A 22923-nucleotide genomic window follows, 5' to 3' on the forward strand; every position below is an offset into this window, starting at 1 on the left:
CCGGTACCCCTCTGCTGGTGCGAGGTGTCCGAAAGCAGAACCTTTCTCTACTAGGGACCCATACCAGTCAGTCAGACAGTGGTCTGCATGGTTTCCTCTGCCACCTGGCATCCACCTGTCCCACATCACTTGATCGAGGTTTCTGCGTTTGAGTTCCGGTACCTCAGTGCGAGGTGTCCGATGGCATGTCTCATTTGCTCCGGACCTATACCAGTAAGCCAGACAAGGCTCTGCATGTTTTCCTCTGCCTTTTGTCACACGACTCGTGTCGGTTGTGTTTGTGGCTACAGTTCCGATACCCCACTGCTGAGTGCGGTATATTGAGAACTGACCTGATGTGTCTTCAGGTCCATACCAGTAAGCCAGCCAGTGGTCTGCATGGTTTCCTCTGCCTTTTGTCCCACGAATCACGGCAGTTGTGTTTGTGGCTGCAGTTTTGATACCCCACTGCTGAGTGCGGTATAAGGAGGACTGACCCGTTGTGTCTTCAGGACGCATACAAGTAAGCCAGACAGTGGTCTGCTTGGTCTCCCCGGCTGATGTATTTGTTGCTGCAGTTCCGACACCCCACTGCTGGGTGTGGCATATGAGAACTGACCCGATGTGTCTTCTGGACCCATGCCAGCCTCATGGCTGATGTTTCTGTGGCGGCAGTTCCGATACCCCTCTGCTGGGTGTGGTATGTGGAGAACTGCCCTGATGTGCCTTAAGGACCCTAAGGCTCGTTGTCTACTACGGACCCATTCCAGTAAGCCGGACAGGGGTCTGCATGGTTTACTACATCGCCTGTCACGCAATTCACGGCTGCTGTATCTGTGACTGGAGTTCCGGTTCCTCACTACTGAGCGGGTTGCCGATGTTATGAATAGTTGTCTTCTGTGGATCCATGTTAGTAAGCCGGACAAAGGTCTACATGGTGCCTGCACCGCCTGTCATACATCATACGGCTGATATGTCCGCGTCTGGAGTTCCAGTCCCTCACTCCTGGGCAAGCCACCGATGGCATGCATAGCTGTCTTCTGTGCGTCCATGCCAGTAAGCCAGACAGTGGTCTGCATGGTTGCCTGGCATACATCAAATGTCTGGTGTATCTGCACCTGGGGTTCCGGTTGCTCACTACTGAGCGAGGTGCCGATGGTATGCATAGTTGTCTTCTGTGGATCCATACCAATGAGCCAGACAGTGTCTGAGTGGTGGCCTACACCATCTGTGGTACTTCCAGCGGCTGATGTGTGTTGCGGCTTGAGTTCCGGTACCTCACTCCTGGGTGAGGTGCCGATGGGATGCATCATTGTCTTTTTGGATACCGGTCAGCCAGTCATTGGTCGGCAGGGTTATCTACACCGCCTGTTCTACATCAAACAGCTGGTGTATCTGCCTCTACGGCTGGAGTCTGGTACCTCACTACTGAGCTAGGTGCCCATGAAGGGACTCGTCCCCATGGTCCTCTACCTGTAAGCCAGGTAGTGGTCTGCCAGGTAGAGGTTTCCTGCTCCACCTGTTACACATCACGTGGCTGGTGTCTCTGCGCCTGGTCTTCCGGTACCTCACTTCCGTACGAGGTTTCCGAGGGAATCACTCGCTGTCCCCTAGGGACCCGGGCCGGTAAGCCAGACAGTTGCCTGCATGTCTTCTTCTGCCGACAGTCACACGGTGGATGTTTTTGCGGCTGGAGTTCCACCCCACTGTTGTGTGTGGTATACTGGCCCTGACCCGGTGTGTCTCACAAACGCTCTACAGGATGTCAGGGATGCTTTACACGGCCCCTCTGGTTCCCTCTCTATTCTGGGGGCGGGGTTTCTTGGCCTCCTTGCCCTTCCACCTTCGGGTCATCTATCAGGCATTGTCACCCCGTTGACGGAAGTTTACCACTGCCATTGTAGGTTACATGTGAGCCTCTCCGAGTTGCCCATGTGTCTTGTACAATGCACTACATACTGGTTTCCGGGGTTTTCCCGCTTGGCCAGGTCCCTCTCTGCATGCCTGCTACTCTGCCTACTGGATGGTATCTCTCACCACTGTGTGTTTCCATGCGGGACTCGACGTGGCCAGTCTGTGTCCACTTGGTGTTCTTCCACCTGGTCACCTTCCCCATTCAGCTGCTACCGCAGCTGTAGTCCGGTGTCTCTCTTCCAGGTGCAGTCCCGCAGAGTGTGTGCATGTGGGTTCTTGGGACCTTTCTTCTTCCATTTGCATCAACAGTAGCATCGCCCTGTTCTCCTTTCTTTGGTTACACTGTTCTCCTTTTTCTGCTGCTCCCTTGGAGGTCTGCGTGTTCACCGTGCCTGCAGTCTTGGTATGCCACTGTTATCGTGGGCTCCCCAGGTCTGTGTTCCTACATATGCTTGGACCGCTTTGTAGGAGTAGTTCACTCCTTCTTTTGGCTCTGTGGGGTGCGCCCAAGGGTTTTCCGGTGATTCATTCCGACGGTTCCAAGGCGGTTGCGCACCCTGTTCTGCCATGGGGCCTGCTGGGGCACCTGTCGGTTCAGCCCCTCCCTGTTTTTTTGGGTGTTCCCTTCCGGGGTCCCTGTACAGAGTGACTCAGTTCCTTACTGGTCACTCTCTGGAAATGGCTCTCTCCGCCTCTTTTATTTGTTGCCCAGCTTCAGTGTGCGGGGTTCCGATCCCTCCTGGGACGCAGGTGGCTCCTCCACGTGCCTAGGGTTGCCTCTGGAGCCTGGGGGCTTTGTCCACTCAGTCTTTGCATTTCCCTGCTCCTTCAGCGCCCAGCGCGCTTGCCAATCCCCTTTTCACAAGGGGTGCGGGGACCAGGGTGCTTGTCGTGGGTCTGTGTTTGGGTTGTTGTCTCGACCTCCCTTGTTTTTCCCTCCTATGGAGGGACTATTTTGCTTTTTTACTGAGGTACATTCCACAGTTATCTTTCCTGCCTCGGCTTGGGTGCTTTCTGTCTACTCATATACACAAAGATCCCCCATGGGGTACCCGGGGTATTTAATTAATAAATTCCAATTCCCTTCAGGGTTAGCAACCCCTCCGGGACTAAGACCCCCGACTAGGGTCAACTTCACTTTTATTTATTATTTGTTAAGATCAAAATGAGGTGCAAAAAATAATACAAAAGAAGGTGTTTAAAAACACAATATATAGGAATTGGATTGGTCCATTACTGGTTCCACTGATTCTATTTCCACTGAGGCTTCTATGTTAGGGACTCTTTTATTCCAATATTCTGGATCCTAAGACTCCAATCTTTATAGTCCACTAACATACAACCTCCTCTATTTAATTTACCAATTCCTATTATTGCTATTTAAAATGTGTTCCCTAGCATCCCCCCTGGGGATTAACGGTCCCAACGTTCTAAACGGCAATTATCCAATTAAGCCTGCAGTTTTATGAATGCAAAATGTTCCCACGGCAATTACTATGCATGTCATTGACCTACTATAACCCATTTCTGAAAAAAGGGAGTGGAATTTGAAAATGAATTAAAAAGCTTTGCGCATGTTTGCCAAAGTGTGCCTCCGGCTGTTGCAAAACTGCAACTCCCAGCATGCCCAGACAGCCTTTGGCTGTCAGGGCATGCTGCGTGGGTGTTGTAGTTTTGCAACAGCTGGAGGCACCCTGGTAACAGTAACAGTGTTAGCGCAAGTGACATGACATTTTATACATAAATCACCCAACAATCAAACACATCGATAAAACACATCAATCATTCATTATGTATTAATAATAAATCACATAAAATTATATTATCTTACCTGTCTTCCAACGTTCCAATCTCTGCGGCTGCCCTCTTTTCCTGCACACACACACTCCCGATAATGGTTTCCTGCTTAAAAAAAGATTTACCCGAATGTACCCGAATACCAAATGCATCCGAAAGAAAATAAAAACCTGAATACCGAATGTATCTGAAAAATCCAACCAAACACCCGAATACCGAATGTATCCGAAAAATCTAAACCGAAAATATTATCGAACCGAAAATTTTATCCAAAACGAAAAATCGAAACAAAAATTTTTCTTGTGCACAAGTCTAATAACTTGCACTTTGTGTAATATTTCCCACCTGTGAGGTTTTCTTGTTTTGGGGTGTATGTATTTTTAGTGCGGGTCGTTTTATAGGAGGGCTATCTGCTTTTGTATTGTCATAATTCTCATAAAGATTTTTGTATAGTTTACATGAATTGACCATGTATTAGTCTTACCTCTCTGTTTGGATCCTTGTGGCAGCATGATCCTAGCTTCCAGTTTACAGTTTCTTTGTGTGAATCCTGTTTACACAAGACACATGTCATGATGGGTAAAAGGAAAGAGCCTTTTCAAGATCTTCGCAGCCTAATTTTTGCAAAACATAACAATGGCACTGGTATTTCTAAGCTGCTGAATATTCCAGTGAGCACTGTTGGGACCATAATAGGAACAAAAAAAAGACAATCATTTTATCATAAATTTGCCTCGACCAAGTGCTCCTCACAAGATTTCTGACAGAGGAGTGAAAAGAATATTCAGAAGAGTTGTTCAAGAGCCAATAATCACTTATGGAGAGCTTCCTAAAAGATCTGGTATTAGCAGAAATTGTTTCCTGAAAGAAAACAGTAAGTCATGCACTCTGCTGCCATGGCCTGTATGCATGCTCATCACGCAAGACTCCATTGCTGAGTAAAAAGCATGTTGCAGCTTGTTTTCAGTTTGCTGCACAACATTTGGAAAAGCTAGTGAAATACTGAAAGATTATAGTGTGGTTGGATGAAAGCAAAACTGAACTTTTGGATACCATAATAAAAACCATGTTTGGAGGAGAAATGGCACTGCACATCACCCTAAAAACACCATACAACAGAGGCCACAGGAGCCATGCATATCAGGCACCAGGTAGTGTGGTGACTTTGGAGCTCTTGTTTATTTAAAATCCTCAAAACATTAATTGGAATTATAAACTTTACAATTTTTGTCACAAGAAATATCTGTCTAGTCAGGAAGTGGACTTAAGAAAAGACTTCTACAAAGAGAGAATGGTACACCCATATTGATCATTGTATCTTGATGGAATATGGAAAATATAGGATGGGCGATAGGCAAAGGATACTTAAGGAATACCTTTAAAAAAGTGTATCTATGTTTCCCCTACGTTTGACACTGTTCCCTATGTTTTTTTTGTTTTGTTTTTTTTTAACAACTCCTCTGAGCTGTAGGATTTTCCAGAACCCAAATCCATCACATTCTGAGGAAACATTAGTAAATATGTTGATTATGATTTTTTCGGAAATGTTGAGGCCGCGCCCTTTTTGGTGGCGACATCCCTCTTTTCAAAGTGGGCACGTCCACTTTTCAAAAGGTAAAATGGAGAGTTGGTCGGGCTTTTGAATTTTTTTGGGGCAAATTTTGGCGCAGACACAATTTGTGGAGCAAATTCTGGCATACAACCCGACAAAACAAGTCGGGTTTACAATAGTAAATCAGGGCCATTATTTATCTTTATTCTGTTGGTCAATGCGATTAAAATGATACCAAATTTATATAATTTTTCTAATAAAGTACTATTTTAAAAAATATGCAAACTTTTTTTTTAACTAAATGAGTATGCATAAAATTGTCCTTATCTGACCTCTATAACTTTTTTATTTTTCAGTATACGGGCTTGTATGAGGGCTAATTTTTTGCATCGTGATCTGTAGTTTTTGCTTAGTACAATATATGCTTTGATGGGACTTTTTTCTTGATTTTTTATTAAAAAAAAATTCTCATATATGATCTGAATAAAAAATCAGTATTTTTGGTGTTTGGTATTTCTTAAATTTTTTCCTGTTTACCGTGCATGGTCATAAACATTATATTTTCATAGTTTGAACATTTACACACATGGCAATATCAAATATGTTATGTTTGTTTTTTTTTTTATTTTTTATTTTTTTTTGGAAAGGAGAAAATAAGGGTGATTTTATTTTTTGTTTTAACATGTGCTGCACTCTTCCCCACCCCCTCAGCCCAACCCTATATAAGCAGTAGTTAGCTGAACATGGGCCATTTCTTTCCTAGCAGCCTCCCAGTCTGACTGGGAGAGCATGGTAAGTGAGCTATTACATCCCTGTTCACACTGGTGTGGTGCTGTGCGGTGTCCGTTGCTGCCGTGGCGCCGTGTCTGTGGGGGGGTGCGGCCCATAGACTGGTTTGAGTGGCATTGGGGCCGCTCTGCCGGTGGGTCGTTCCCCCCCGTGGGCACTGGTGTCGCGGCAGTGGTGGTCGCCGCCCAGTGCTACGCCATTTTATGCTAGGGACGTTAGGGACCCACTCTGGATAGGTGGCCTTGACGTGGCGAGTGGGCTTGTACTTTTTGATCAAAAATGTATACTAACAACCTGTTAGTTTTTGATATTATGCTGAGAAGCAATCAGATCATTATACAAGATTGTAGATGTGCACTATGTCTGTTTTTCTACCCGAATTCACACTTTATTTTTTATTAGGCGGGGTTTTATATAATTTTTTGAGAGACATTTTATTTTTATTTTTTTTGCACTTAAGGACCCGGGGTTTTTCCATTTTTGCATTTTCGTTTTTTCCTCCTTACCTTTAAAAAATCATAACTCATTCAATTCTGCACCTAAAAATTCTACTTTGTAATGATGTTAGTCATTTTACTCAAAAATCTACGGCAAAACGGGAAAAGAATCATTGTAAGACAAAATTGAAAAAAAAAGTCATTTGTAAATTTTGGGGGCTTCCGTTTCTACACAGTACATTTTTTGGTAAAAATGATACCTTCTCTTTATTCTGATTAAAATGATGCCCTACTTATGTAGGTTTGATTTTGTCGTACTTCTGGAAAAAATCATAACTACATGCAGGAAAATCTTCTGACCCCTATAACTTTTCTATTTTTCCGTTATTCATTTTTTCATGATATAAAAAATGACCAAAAACACACGATTTTGGACTTTGCAATTTTTTTGCGCATACGGCATTGACCGTGCGGTTTAATTAACGATATCTTTTTATAATTCGGACATTTCCGCACACGGCAATACCACATATGTTTATTTTTATTTTTTATTGTTATTTATTTTTATTGTTTTATTTTTTTTTAAATGGGAAAAGGGGGGTGATTCAAACTTTTATTAGGGAAGGGGTTAAATGATCTTTAAGTCATCATTGCAAAAGTCGCATGTAAGCAAATAAAAGTTGCAAATCCCCTTCAAAAAGTTGCAAGTGTAAGCAAGGTCAGACCTGGCTTACAAAGTTGCCTATGACAACATTTTCATAAAAGTCACACAAAATGTTGCACGTGAGACTTTTTGTGCGACTTTTTACTTTCATTTTCACAGGCATGGTGGGAGATGTACAGGAGGGGGACAAGCTTGTCACCCGCCCGCACATCTCCCACCCATGCAACACTACTACAACTCCCAGCATGTCCTTACTGTAAGGACATGCTAGGAATTGTAGTTGTGCGGCATCGGGGGAGTGTGTTAGATGGGTGGGCAGATGACAAGCTTGTCACTAGAGATGAGCGAACTTACAGTAATTCGATTTGTCACAAAACTTCTCGGCTCGGCAGTTGCTGACTTTAGCCTGCATAAATGAGTTCAGCTTTCAGGTGCTCCGGTGAGCTGGAGACTCTCTCCTAGGACTGTATTCACCTTTTCCAGCCCACCGGAGCACCTGAAAGCTGAACTAATTTATGCAGGCTAAAGTCAGCAACTGCCGAGCCGAGAAGTTTGTGACGAATCGAATTACTGTAAGTTCACTCATCTCTACTTGTCACCCACCCCCGCCACATGACTACAACTCCCAGCATGTCCTTACTGTAAGGGCATGCTGGAAGTTGTAGTCATGCAGTGGGGGCAGGTGACAAGCTTGTCTGCTGACCTCTGCTGTCCATTTTAGGAACTTTCCAGAGCAGGAGAAGATCCCCATAGCAAACATATGCTGCTCTGGACAGTTCCTAAAATGGACAGCAGAGGTCAGCAGAGAGCACTGTGGTCATGACATCAGAGGAAATGCATTTCTTTTTTGGATTTCTCTTTAATATACAGCCCCTAAAAAGTACTGGAAGGATTAAGATTTTTTAATAGAAGTGATTTACAAATCTGTTTAACTTTCTGGCACCAGTTGATTTAAAAAAAAAAAGTTTTCCACAGGAGTACCCCTTTAAGTTGCGGCTGCTAGTTAAAAGTTACTCTATAGCCACTCCCATTCTGACGTTTCGTCAGCTCACGCTGACTTTTTCAAGGGAGTGGGTCTAATAGCCAGGGACTTCAATCGTCTCCTTATAAAATCTCAGTTAGTGATGTCTAACACTGCATCATTAATGTGTGCATCCCATGTGAGCCAATCAGCAAGCTACATGTCACAGTGCACACCGCATCATCTAAGCGTCTGGACGCTGCCTATACCTTAGCTCTGCACGTGACATTGAACTTAGTAGCAATATGATCACCGGGCATGCACCTAGATTGTGAGAGCACTGTGCAACCGCGCAGGGGCGAACACAGACAACAGAGGGCCCCTGTGCAAAGAATATGCCTGCCCCCCCCCCTCACCCAGGTAATATGTTTGCTAGGTAAGCAGGTAGTACTTTTGCAAGTAGTAAATTAGGTAAGTAGAACATTCTCTAAGTAGGTAGGCAAGTAGTAAGTTTGCAAGTTATTTAGGCACGTAGTAAGTTCAGTTGGTAGGAAGGCAAGTGAAAGGTTTGCCGCTAGGTAGGTAGGTTACCGTATATACTCGAGTATAAGCTGACCCGAATATAAGCCGAGGCCCCTAATTTCACCCCAAAATCCCAGGAAAAGTTATTGACTCGAGTATAAGCCTAGGGTGGGAAATACATCATCCCCCCCCTGTCATCATCCAGACCCCCGTCATTAACACCCTCATCATCATCACCCTGTCATCATCCCCCCTTCATCATCCCCCCTTCATCATCACCGCCTGTCATCATCCCCCCTTCATCATCCCACACCCCCCTTCATCATCTCCTTGTCATCATCCCCACCCCCTTCATCATCCCCTTGTCATCATCCCACACACCCCCTTCATCATCCCCTTGTCATCATCACCACATGTCATCATCATCACCGCTTGTCAATGTCTGATACAGTGGTCTTCAACCTGCGTACCTCCAGATGTTTCAAAACTACAACTCCCAGCAAGCCCGGGCAGCCATCGGCTGTCCGGGCTTGCTGGGAGTTGTAGTTTTGAAACCTCTGGAGGTCCGCAGGTTGAATACCACTGCGGCCTTCGACATCATCCAGCCCCCTCTCACCCCCTTTAGTTCTGTACTCACCTCCGCTCGGCGCTGGCCCGGTGCTGCAGGACTGTCCGGTGGGGAGGTCGTCCGGTGGGATAGTGGTTCCGAGCTGCCATCTTCACCGGGGGGCCTCTTCTCCGCGCTTCGGGCCCGGAATAGAGGCGTTGCCTTGACGATGACGCAGAGGGACGTTGGTAATGAACGTACCTCTGCGTCGTCGTCAAGGCAACGTGACTATTCCGGGCCCGAAGCGCGGAGAATGATGAAGATGGCAGCCCGGAACCACTATCCCACCGGACGACCTCCCCACCGGACAGTCCTGCTGCACCGGGCCAGCGCCGAGCGGAGGTGAGTACAGAACTAAAGGGGGTGAGAGGGGCTGGATGATGTCGAAGGCCGCAGTGGTCTTCAACCTGCGGACCTCCAGAGGTTTCAAAACTACAACTCCCAGCAAGCCCGGACAGCCGATGGCTGCCCGGGCTTGCTGGGAGTTGAAGTTTTGAAACCTCTGGAGGTCCGCAGGTTGAAGACCACTGAGGGCGGATAGTTCACTCGAGTATAAGCCAAGGGGGGTGTTTTCAGCACAAAAAATCGTGCTTAAAAACTCGGCTTATACTCAAGTATATACGGTATACGTTTGTTAGGTAGGCAGGAAAAGCATTTGCTAGGTAGGTAATATGTTTGGTTGGTAGGTGGGTGGCCACGTTACATTTGGTAGGTAGGCCCTTTGTCCAGTGTTTTCCAAACAGGCTTTGGCTGTTTGGGCATGCTGGGAGTTGTAGTTTTGCAACAGTTGGAGGCACTCAGGTTGGGAAACACTGGACTAAGGGCCCAACTACCCACCAAAATGCCACCTTCTGCTGCAAAATTCTAACTTCCAGCTTAAGACTGTCCGAGCATGCTGGGAGTTGTAGTTTTGCAACAGATGGAGAGACAATGTTTCGAAAACACTGCCGTAGTTAGTGTTTCCCAACCTGGGGGCCTCCAGCTGTTGCAAAACTACAACTCCCAGCATGCCCGGACAGTCTTAAGCTGGGAGTTAGAGTTTTTCAACAGCTGGAGGCACCCAGGTTGGAAAACAATGGACTAAGGACCTACCTACCAAACCTGAGTGTCTCCAGCTGTTGCAGAACTATAACTCCCAGCATGCCTGGACAGCTAAAGACTGTCAGGGGAATGCTGGGAGTTGTAGTTTTGCAACAGCTGGAAGTCCCCAGGTTGGAAAATACTGACTAAGGCAGTGTTTTCAAAACAGTGTCTCTCCAGGTGGTCCAAAACTACAACTCCCAGCATTCCCGGACAGTCTCTAGCTGTCAAGGCATGCTGGAAGTTATAGTTTTGCAACAGCTGGAGGCACACTTATTTGTAAACACTGGTGTAACACTGGAGGCACACTGTTTTGTAAAACTGGTGCTGAAACAATGATGACACTGAGCGCACCGTGATTCACTGACCTGCAGGAAAAGCAGAAGGCGGCGAACAGAGAATGGGACACCAATATTGGAGCAACGAGGGAGCATAGACAGTTGAGTTAGTTTCTTTTGGAATAATTTTCATCCCTGGCACAGTGGATAAAACTAAAATAAAATACTAAAAAAGCCAGCAAGTAGAAGTAAAACGTCCATCTTTATTCAGGGTTCTTCCTTAAAAGCCTTCACGGTGGCAGACAAACCGTGAACATATCAAAAATATGAAATATTGCACAAACAGGGGGGGTCCCAAGCATGGCTGACGCGTTTCTGATCTATCGATCCTTGCTCATAGCCTGTAGATCCTCAAATGAGGCACCCTTATATACTCCAGGGCATATTCCCCATTCCCACAGGAAGGGGAGGGACAGGTCCACATCACATGTGCGCGTGATTAAAACCAAAACATGGGACCAAACACAGATAAATTATTCGGAGACATATCAGTAATGTAATATTAAATCTGTTTTGCTATTTAGACCATGGGGTTGAATGCAATTCAAAAGATAAATCCACATGATTTCCCTATTGTGGAGGGATCGAATATGGTCACCTCCCCTTTTATTTAGGTTCACCTTCTCAATGCCTGAGAACCTGAGGGAAGTGGTGTCTGAATTATGATATATTAGAAAATGTTTAGATACTTTAGAAATGTTCGAGCTTAAAGGGCCAGCAGCATGTCTAATGTGCTCTTGCATGCGTTTTTTAAGGGACCTTTTGGTGGACCCCACATATGTTAAGTGACATTGTGTGCACATGATTTTATATAAAACAAAAGTGCTATCACAGTTTATAAAGTTGTGAATGACATGGCATTTGCCATCCACCGTACCTTCTATTTTCTGGCATTTTTCGGCAAAGGGACATACCACACACCGCGATTTACCGCACTTGTGGAAGCCCTTGGTGCTAATCCACTGGGTGGTAACACTAGCCGTGTCCACAATACTGGGAACAAGGAGATTGGATAGAGTAGGTGCCCGCCTCGCTGCAAATCTCACACCTGACTTTATAATCTCCCCTACCGTGGGATCTGTTGATAGCAAAGGTAAGTGTTTAATTACAATGCGTTTGATGTCATTAAATTCTGGACTGTAAGTGGTGACAAATGTAGGACAATCTTGTGATTCAGTTGGTTGCTTACTTGTAAAAAGGGATTTTCGATCCATAGGATCCACTCTCGAGCCGCCAGGCGTGTGCATGCTGCATCAGCTTCCCTGCGGTACACCTCGGCGGAAGAACTGTTCCGCTTAATTCGTATAAGTTCACCTACTGGTATGGCTCTTACTGTTTGTTTGGAATGGCATGAATTTGCCCTTAGGATGGTATTGCCTGATATCTTTTTTCTGTAAGGATCAACCTCAATTTTATTTGTATCAGGGTTGCCACGTAATATGACATCCAAAATGGGGGTTTTACTTTTACACCATGTGTGGGTAAACGTAAGATTGAACCGATTATTATTGATATATGTCATGAATGCATCAACGGTCAGATGGTCAGACGACCAAATGATGACCACATCGTCTACATACCTCCCATACCATGCGAGGCATGTGGAAAATGGATTGGTGTCAGAAAAAATTAACTGCTCCTCCCACCAAAAAACAAAAAGCTTAGCCCGAGCTGGTGATGACTTTGCTCCCATTGAAGCACCCGTGCGCTTCAAATAAAAATTGTTACCAAACATAAAACCACCTCAATAATGTAATGTCTCAAATCCACAGAATATTTAGAAAATCTCATCAGTATATCCGAGATAGCTGATAATGCCAGGTTTTGCGGAATACTGGAATAGAGCGATTCAATGTCGCAAGTAAACCACGACAGAGAATCGCTCCATGTGAATTCATCCATGATTTTTAGCAAGTGTTTAGTGTCCTTGATATAACTTGGGCATTGCATAACCAGAGGTTGCAGTACTGAGTCCAACCACTCGCATAGGTGCTCGTTAAGGGATCCGATCCCCGACACGATCGGACGCATCGGCGGCGGGAATCGGTCCTTATGCAGCTTGGGTAGCGAGTGGAAGATAGGAATAATTGGAGCAGGCACGAAAATATAATCCACTTCTTTTTGGGTCAAAATAGATCTGGCTTTCCCCTCTTCCAACAGAGTCAACAGTTCTTTTTTAAAAGGTTCAGTGGGATCCCCACAAAGTTTAAGGTAAGTTTTATCATCACATAGTAGATTTTCATTTGAATTGATATACAGTCCCGTGTCCATACATACTACCGAGCCGCCTTTATCGGCGGATCGGATCGTCAAATTTTTGTTTTTCTTTAATTTCTTTATGGCAGCAGCCTCCTTTTTATTCAAATTAGGACGAGTTGTATTGGACATTACTTTTGATTGTAGATTAACCAAATCTTTCATGATAAGGTCCTGGAACCAATCAAAAATTGCTGGTCTGGTCTGTATGGGGTAAAAATTTTGGTTTTTAGTGGAGAAGGTATGTGCAGTATTCACTTCATTACAAATTGATATCCCACTATTTTCAAGGAGACAGAGATCTCTAAAAGCAATTTGTTCTGCTAACGTATGCATTAGTGGTAAATCAGGGTTTATAGAAAGTTGAGGTGGGTCCGATGGTTCATCAGCATTTTCCACAAAAAAATGTTTCTTAACTGTTAAAGTTCTCACAAATTTATTTATATCCAAAATTGTCCGATAAACATCAAAATGATGTGTAGGAGAGAAACCCAGTCCTTTCCACAGGACCGAGGTTTCTTCATCTGTAATGATTTGTGCAGAAATGTTAATGACTTGAAAATCCTCTTTTATTACTTTTTCCATTTGTCCTTGTTACGCTACGAAGCTCTTCTTCCTATGTCTTCTCGCATTGCGATTCTTGTGAGTGTTCACATATTGCGGTTCTGAGTCCCCGCTAGTGTCCGTGGTATCTGAACAATGTGAATTTTCAGTAAACTCCTGGTCAGAAGAACTAAATTCACATGGAGCGATTCTCTGTCGTGGCTTACTTGCGACATTGAATCGCTCTATTCCAGTATTCCATAAAACCTGGCATTATCAGCTATCTCGGATATACTGATGAGATTTTCTAAATATTCTGTGGATTTGAGACATTACATTATTGAGGTGGTAGATTTTGTGTTAAAACACAATTATTTTATGTTTGGTAACAATTTTTATTTGCAGCGCACGGGTGCTTTTTGTTTTTTGGTGGGAGGAGCAGTTAATTTTTTCTGACACCAATCCATTTTCCACATGTCTCGCATGGTATGGGAGGTATGTAGACGATGTGGTCATCATTTGGTCGTCCGACCATCTGACCGTTGATGCATTCATGACATATATCAATAATAATCGGTTCAATCTTAACCCCTTAAGGACTCAGCCCATTTTGGCCTTAAGGACTCAGACAATTTAATTTTTACGTTTTCATTTTTTCCTCCTCGCCTTCTAAAAATCATAACTCTTTTATATTTTCATCCACAGACTAGTATGAGGGCTTGTTTTTTGCGCGAACAGTTGTCCTTTGTAATAACATCACTCATTATATCATAAAATGTATGGCGCAACCAAAAAACACTATTTTTGTGGGGAAATTAAAACGAAAAAAGCAATTTTGCTAATTTTGGAAGGTTTTGTTTTCACGCCGTACAATTTATGGTAAAAATGACATGTGTTCTTTATTCTGAGGGTCAATACGATTAAAATGATACCCATTATTATATACTTTTATATTATTGTTGCGCTTAAAAAAAATCACAAACTTTTTAACCAAATTAGTACGTTTATAATCCCTTTATTTTGATGACCTCTAACTTTTTTATTTTTCCGTATAAGCGGCGGTATGGGGGCTCATTTTTTGCGCCATGATCTATCCTTTTTTTTGATACCACATTTGCATATAAAAAACTTTTAATACATTTTTAATAATTTTTTTTTTAATAAAATGTATTCAAAAAGTAGGAATTTTGGACTTTTTTAATTTTTTTTCGTTCACACCGTTCACCGTACAGGATCATTAACATTTTATTTTAATAGTTCGGACATTTACGCATGCGGCAATACCAAATATGTCTATAAAAATGTTTTTTACGCTTTTTGGGGGTAAAATAGGAAAAAACGGACGTTTTACTTTTTTATTAGGGGAGGGGATTTTTCACTTTTTTTTTACTTTTACTTTTACATTTTTTTACATTTTTTTTTACACTTGAATAGTCCCCATAGGGGACTATTCATAGCAATACCATGATTGCTAATACTGATCTGTTCTATGTATAGGACATAGAACAGATCAGTATTATCGGTCATCTCCTGCTCTGGTCTGCTCGATCACAGACCAGAGCAGGAGACGCCGGGAGCCGCACGGAGGAAGGAGAGGGGACCTCCGTGCGGTGTTATGAATGATCGGATCCCCGCAGCAGCACTGCGGGCGATCCGATCGTTCATTTAAATCGCGAACTGCCGCAGATGCCGGGATCTGTATTGATCCCGGCACCTGAGGGGTTAATGGCGGACGCCCGCGAGATCGCGGGCGTCGGCCATTGCCGGCGGGTCCCTGGCTGCGATCAGCAGCCGGGATCAGCCGCGCATGACACGGGCATCGCTCCGATGCCCGCGGTTATGCTTAGGACGTAAATGTACGTCCTGGTGCGTTAAGTACCACCTCACCAGGACGTACATTTAAGTCCTGCGTCCTTAAGGGGTTAAAGGGGTATTCCAGGCAAAAACTTTTAATATATATATATCAACTGGCTCCAGAAAGTTAAACAGATTTGTAAATTACTTCTATTAAAAAATCTTAACCCTTTCAGTACTTATGAGCTTCTGAAGTTAAGGTTGTTATTTTCTGTCTAAGTGCTCTCTGATGACACCTGTCTCGGGAAACGCCCAGTTTAGAAGAGGTTTGCTATGGGGATTTACTTCTAAACTGGGCGTTGCCCGAGACAGGTGTCATCAGAGAGCACTTAGACAGAAAAAAACAACCTTAACTTCAGAAGGTCATAAGTACTGAAAGGATTAAGATTTTTTAATAGAAGTAATTTACAAATCTGTTTAACTTTCTGGAGCCAGTTGATATATAAAAAAAAAAAGTTTTGGCCTGGAATACCCCTTTAAGTCCCAGGATGCCCTTGGTCCTAGTGGGGTTAAAAGGTCAAAAGATTAAAATATATAAACTAAGAAGACACTGTGAAGTACGGGGATATACTCGGCAGGCCTGGAGAAATATTTTTCTAAAAGATGTTTTTATGTACTTGATGTATTTCTAGGTGTATATTAATATATATATATATATATATATATATATATATATATGTCAAAGAAGAAAGCAGCACTCCTAAAGCGTGAGTAGGTGCCTCCAGCTAGGATCCGGGTCCAGGATCCTGCATACGTAGTTCCAAGGAAAATGCTGTGGCACTCAAGGTATGGTGAAAAAATGAAAACTATTTATTCATCCCAAATGTGCAAAGAGCGATGTTTCAATGGTCTCACACCATCATTATCAAGTGGCTTGATAATGATGGTGTGAGACCATTGAGACTTTGCTCTTTGCACATTTGGGATGAATAAATAGTTTTCATTTTTTCACCATACCTTGAGTGCCACAGCATTTTCCTTGGAACTACGTATGCAGGATCCTGGACCCAGATCCTAGCTGGAGGCACCTACTCACGCTTGGAACTATATATATATATATATATATATATATATATATATATATATATATATATATATATATAGATATATATATATATACACACAAATTAAAAAATATGTTGCAGTCTCTTGTAATACCTTTTTTATTGGACTAACAGAATTTTGTAGAGACAAGCTTTCAGGATTCCTCCCTTTATCAAGTCCAATAGACAAGGACTAATGATCAAAGGACTTTATAAATTATCAGGGAGGAATCCCAAAACTTTGTCTCTACAAAATTCTGTTAGTTCAATAAAAAAGGTATTACAATCTGCATCACTGGACTAATACGGCTACTCACATTTACTATACAGATATACACATACCTGAAGATGGTTTAGAACCCTGTGATGTCACATATGCTTGTGATGATGTCACCGTAAGCTGTACAAGGAGGTGCGCGCCGGCTGCAGTCTCTTCAGTGTGTTTTGCATTCACAACCTGTGGTGCAAAGTGTTTGTTAGAGAGTTTCTATTTGCGATAGAGAATTCAAGATTTTGACCGTTCCTTGTCTGAAGAGAGAACCACAAGGTAAGTCTCAGCCTCTTCTATTCATACATACACAGGGCTTTTTGTTTGACAGTTTTTTTTTTTATTGTTGTTGCTTTTTTTTTTTAGCAAAAAAAACCCAAGAAATTAATTTCCAAAAGAAATAACAAAAGTTATATTTCTCATGGCATTGTGACAATACTTGGCTTAGGCATTAAACATAATAAAACGCACAGATAGTATCATGACCAGAGCTTTTTCTTGCAAAACTGCTAAAATGCAATTATGCCCAAAAAAGCCCCCAAGAAAAAGAGTCCTAATTCATGATGTTCTAAAAGATATAAGTCTATGAGAAAGATTTGGTGGTGTAGTAAAAGAATAACAGAAAGATTAGGGCAGAAATATAATATTATATAATAGAATTCTGTGTGTACTAACAATAGAAATATTCTGGGTACTCCGAAAGGGAACATTTTCAAATCAACTAGTGGCAGAAAGTCATATAGGGGATGGATAGATCCTAATGAGGTGGGGTAGGTTCATTATTAGTAAATGTATATAGCAGGATAGCCCAATTGTATCTACAGTATGAAGTTCACATGGCCCAGTGACCATACAGCCAAGCCCTTATAATCCGCCATTACTAGGACAGATTCAGGGTTATCAGATATTACTAAGACTGGAGAGGTTCAGGGTTATCAGATATTACTAGGACCGGACGGGTTCAGGGTTATCAGATATTACTAGGACCGGACAGGTTCAGGGTTATCAGATATTACTAGGACTGGACAGGTTCAGGGTTATCAGATATTACTAGGACCGGACAGGTTTAGGGTTATCAGATATTACTAGGACCGGACAGGTTCAGGGTTATCAGATATTACTAGGACTGGACAGGTTCAGGGTTATCAGATATTACTAGGACCGGACAGGTTCAGGGTTATCAGATATTACTAGGACCGGACAGGTTCAGGGTTATCAGATATTACTAGGACCGGACAGGTTCAGGGTTATCAGACATTGGTAACCTCAGGGAAGATGTCTCCATATAAAACACTTATAGAGAAGCGTCTTCTTCTGAGGCTGCGATGGTCTTAGTGTTATCTTGTGGTTCTGTGCTGGACATTTCTGCTCTTCTGTATGAAGGATCTATTGTATAATAACAGGAATGATGACATGTTGTCTAATGTGTTCACTTATCTCTCTCTCTCTAGTGTTTTCAGGCTCTGACCTGTGACCATGGCCTCTCCACAAGACCCATTGCTGAAGGAGGAGGAAGAAGCAATGGAGGACCATAGGGATATGGATGTAGAAAAGGGCGATATCCCTGAGAGGCAGAACCTGCCATCTCTAAGCGTGATGTCCACCGCACGTTCCATCATCACCGTAGTGATCCTCGCCTTTGTTAATTTGCTCATCTATGCAAATCGCTCCAGCGTGGCGGGGGTGCTGCCTTATATACAGAAAGCATATGACACCAATGCTAGTCTGTCCGGCTTATTGAATACATTGTTCATTGGAAGCTACGTGCTGGTCGCACCAATTGCCGGATATTTGGGCGACCACTGTAATAAGAAATATACTGTTTGCGCAGGAGTCATCGTTTGGCTGAGCATGACACTTACCCTGTCATTCATCCCTGACGGGTACTTCCTGCTCTTCCTGCTGACGAGTGGACTGGTTGGAGCCGGAGAGGCGACTTTCTGCACCATCGCCCCCTCCATCATTGCAGACCTTTTTACAAGTGACCAGCGGACCCGCATGCTGAACGTGTTTTACTCCGTCATACCTGTAGGCTGCGGACTAGGATATATCATCGGGCCCAAAGTGACTGATGCAGCAAGGGGCGATTGGCACTGGGCATTTCGGGTCACCCCTGGCCTGGGCCTCATAGCTGTGGCTTTGATGATTTTGGTCACAAAGGAGCTTCCAAGAACGACTACAAACGGGAAGAAGAACAACAAATCCCAGAAGTTTGCCAAATGGGCGACAGATCTGAAAAAACTATTTAAAAATCAAAGCTTCATGTTAACCACCATGGGATCGACGGCTGTATCCTTCATAGTGGGAGCCATAGGTGTATGGGGTCCGTCATACCTGACCCACGCACGAACACTACCTACAAGAGAAGGACCCTTGCCGTGCTGAACCGTGTGACTATCACGACATCCTAATATTTGGTGTGGTTACAGTCGTTTCCGGCATTCTGGGAGTTGTAGCAGGGACGGAGATAAGTAAAAGATATCGCAAATCCAACCCACGGGCGGACCCGCTTGTGTGTGGATGCGCGATGGTGCTCTCCGCCCCTTTTCTTCTGTTGGCATTGACTTTTGGCAACATCAGCCTCGTTGCCACCAACATCTTCATCTTCATCGGAGAGACGCTTCTGTCAGTAAATTTCACCCTCATATCTGACATTATACTAAAAGTAGTAACTCCGTGGAGGAGATCTTCAGCCCTGGCTGTGCAGATGACAATCTATCACCTCCTAGGTGACGCCGGCAGCCCGTACCTCATCGGCCTGATATCTGACACCTACGAACGAGGATATGCCAAATCCCCTCTTCTGAAATACCGCAGCCTGGAGTATGCCCTCATGACCTGCACCATAATGGCAGTCATCGGAGGGGCCTTCTTCATGGCCACGGCCCTATATATAGAGAGGGATGAAAAAGAAGCAGAGATGGAATCAGAACCTCCGTCATCCTCCTCCTCCTCACTGCTTCCTGCCGATGAGGACCGCGCTTCAGACTGAGGAAAAGTCATTGCTTACCTTTATCTCATTTACTTCATTAAAAAAAAATTAAGAAAAAAATAACTGCATTTGTTCTATGTTCCACTTTACCCCTTATTCTCTACCCAGGGGCGGACACAGACAGCAGAGGGCCCTTGTGCAAAGAATGTGCCTGTGCCCCCCCCCCCCCAAAACATCAATTGTTCAGCACCCCCCCTCCATGTGTCACTTACTCAGGTGGACCCCCATATGTCACTTGCTGTATAAGTTTCTAATTATTTATTAAGGCCTCCCATATGCCGCAGCTCAATCAAGCCCCCCACATTAGTTAGCATAGATTCCCAACATTAGGTAGCATAGATTCCCCACATTAGGTAGCATAGTTTCCTCACATTAGGTACCATAGTTTCCCCACATTAGGTAGCATAGATTCCCTACATTAGGTAGCAGTTTCCCCACATTAGGTAGCATAGTTTGCCCACATTAGGTAGCATAGTTTCCCCACATTAGGTAGCATAGTTTCCCCACAATAGGTAGCACAGATTCCCCACATTAGGTAACATAGTTTCCCCACATTAGGTAGCATAGTTTCTCCACATTAGATAGCACAGATTCCCCACATTAGGTAACATAGTTTCCCCACGTTAGGTAGCATAGTTTCCCCACATTAGGTAGCACATATTCCCCACATCAGGTAACATAGTTTCCCCACATTAGGTAACATAGTTTCCCCACATTAGGTAGCATAGTTTGCCCACATTAGGTAGCACAGATTCCCCACATTAGGTAACATAGTTTCCCCACATTAGGTAGCATAGTTTCCCCACATTAGGTAGCACAGATTCCCCACATCAGGTAACATAGTTCCCCCACATTAGGTAACATAGTTTCCCCACATTAGGTAGCACAGATTCCCCACATTAGGTAACATATTTTCCCCACATTAGGTAGCATAGCTTCCCCACATTAGGTAGCATACTTTCTCCACATTAGGTAGCATAGTTTCCCCACATTAGGTAGCACAGATTCCCCACATTAGGTAACATAGTTTCCCCACATTAGGTAGCATGGATTCCTCACATTAGGTAGCCATAGCCCCCCCAAACACACAGACAGACACAGACACACACAGAGACACACTTACCTGCCCTGCACAGCGCTTCTCCTCTCCAGCAGCGGCCTGACGAGTGACGTCACTGACGTCCTCCTGAGCGGGTCTGCAGAAGTACGTCACTTGTGCGGCGTCCCTCGTCAGACCCCGGTCGGCCGGAGGCAGACTCACTGTCTAAAGTGCCCGCTGCTCTATTATACCCCTTTAGAACAGTGAGCAGCGGCGGCGCCAACCCTACCATGAACCTACTAGGCACAAAAAAAAAGGGGGCAGCAAAATGCCGCCCCTGAAAGTGCCACCTGGGACTTATGGTCCCATCGGGTCCCATGGTAGGGCCGACCAGAGGCGGCTCTAGACTTTGTGAGGCCTTAGGCGAAACTTGAACATGAGGCCCTGCTTTATTTTCTGCTGAAATTACATGGTGGTCCAGCTGTGAGATGGTTAAACTGTGACATCACTGTGTATTATCCCTATACTGTGACATCACTGTGTATTATCTCTGTACTGTGCCATCACTCTGTGTATTATCCCTGCAATGTGACATCACTGTGTATTAACTCTGTACTGTGCCATCACTGTGTATTATCCCTGTACTGTGACGTCACTGTGTATTATCTCTGTATTGTGCCATCACTCTGTGTATTATCCCTGTACTGTGACATCACTGTGTGTATTATCCCTGTACTGTGACATCACTGTGTATTATCCCTGTACTGTGACATCACTGTGTGTATTATCCCTGTGCTGTGACATCACTGTGTATTATCTCTGTACTGTGCCATCACTCTGTGTATTATCCCTGTAATGTGACATCACTGTGTATTAACTCTGTACTGTGCCATCACTGTGTATTATCCCTGTACTGTGACGTCACTGTGTATTATCTCTGTTCTGTGCCATCACTCTGTGTATTATCCCTGTACTGTGACATCACTGTGTGTATTATCCCTGTACTGTGACATCAATGTGTATTATCCCTGTACTGTGACATAACTGTGTATTATCTCTGTACTGTGACATCACTGTGTATTTTCCCTGTACTGTGACATCACTGTGTGTATTATCCCTGTAATGTGACATCACTGTGTATTATCCCTGCACTGTGACATCACTCTGTATATTATCCCTGTACTGTGACATCACTCTGTATATTATCCCTGTACTGTGACATCACTGTGTGTATTATCCCTGTACTGTGACATCACTGTGTATTATCCTTGTACTGTGACATCACTGTGTATTATCTCTGTACTGTGACATCACTGTGTATTATCCCTGTACTGTGACATCACTCTGTATATTATCCCTGTACTGTGACATCACTCTGTATATTATCCCTGTACTGTGACATCACTGTGTATTATTCCTGTACTGTGACATCACTGTGTATTATTCCTGGACTGTGACATCACTGTGTATTATTCCTGTACTGTGACATCACTGTGTGTATTATCTGTGTACTGTGACATCACTGTGTATTATCCCTGTACTGTGACGTCACTGTGTATTATCCCTGTACTGTGACGTCACTGTGTATTATCCCTGTACTATGACATCACTGTGTATATTATCCCTCCCTGTACTGTGACATCACTATGTGTATTATCTATGTACTGTGACATCACTGTGTATTATCCCTGTACTGTGACATCGCTGTGTGTATTATCCCTGTACTGTGACATCACTGTGTGTATTATCTCTGTACTGTGACATCACTGTGTGTATTATCTCTGTACTGTGACATCACTGTGTGTATTATCCCTGTACTGTGACATCACTGTGTATTATCCCTGTACTGTGACATCACTGTGTATTATCCGTGTACTGTGACATCACTGTGTATTATCCCTGTACTGTGACATCACTGTGTATTATCCCTGTACTGTGACATCACTGTGTATTATGCCTGTACTGTGACATCACTGTGTATTATCCCTGTACTGTAACATCACTGTGTATATTATCCCTGTACTGTGACATCACTGTGTGTATTATCCCTGTACTGTGACATCACTGTGTATATTATACCTGTACTGTGACATCACTATGTGTATTATCCCTGTACTGTGACATCACTGTGTATATTATCCCTGTACTGTGACATCACTGTGTGTATTATCCCTGTACTGTGACCTCACTGTGTGTATTATCCCTGTACTGTGACATCACAGTGTGTATTATCTCAGTACTGTGACATCACTCTGTATATAATCCCTGTACTTTGACATCACTCTGTA

At 43.7% G+C, this 22923-nt stretch overlaps 1 long non-coding RNA gene and 1 pseudogene across 1 annotated transcript in view; one reads left to right on the top strand and one right to left on the bottom strand.

Moving 5' to 3' along the window:
• Positions 1–3724: 3724 nt before the first annotated feature.
• LOC130307856 (uncharacterized) overlaps positions 3725–22923 on the bottom strand; it is a 28532-nt gene continuing 9333 nt past the window's right edge. The window contains exons 2-4 of the long non-coding RNA XR_008857002.1: positions 16679–16793; positions 4175–4240; positions 3725–3798 (exon numbers count right to left, since the gene is read on the bottom strand). This is a non-coding gene — a long non-coding RNA (uncharacterized LOC130307856). The remainder of the gene's footprint in view (positions 3799–4174; positions 4241–16678; positions 16794–22923) is intronic.
• LOC130307824 (protein spinster homolog 1-like) lies at positions 16752–19635 on the top strand (annotated as a pseudogene).

Source organism: Hyla sarda, chromosome 1, assembly GCF_029499605.1.
Source record: "Hyla sarda isolate aHylSar1 chromosome 1, aHylSar1.hap1, whole genome shotgun sequence".
Classification (NCBI taxonomy): domain Eukaryota; kingdom Metazoa; phylum Chordata; class Amphibia; order Anura; family Hylidae; genus Hyla; species Hyla sarda.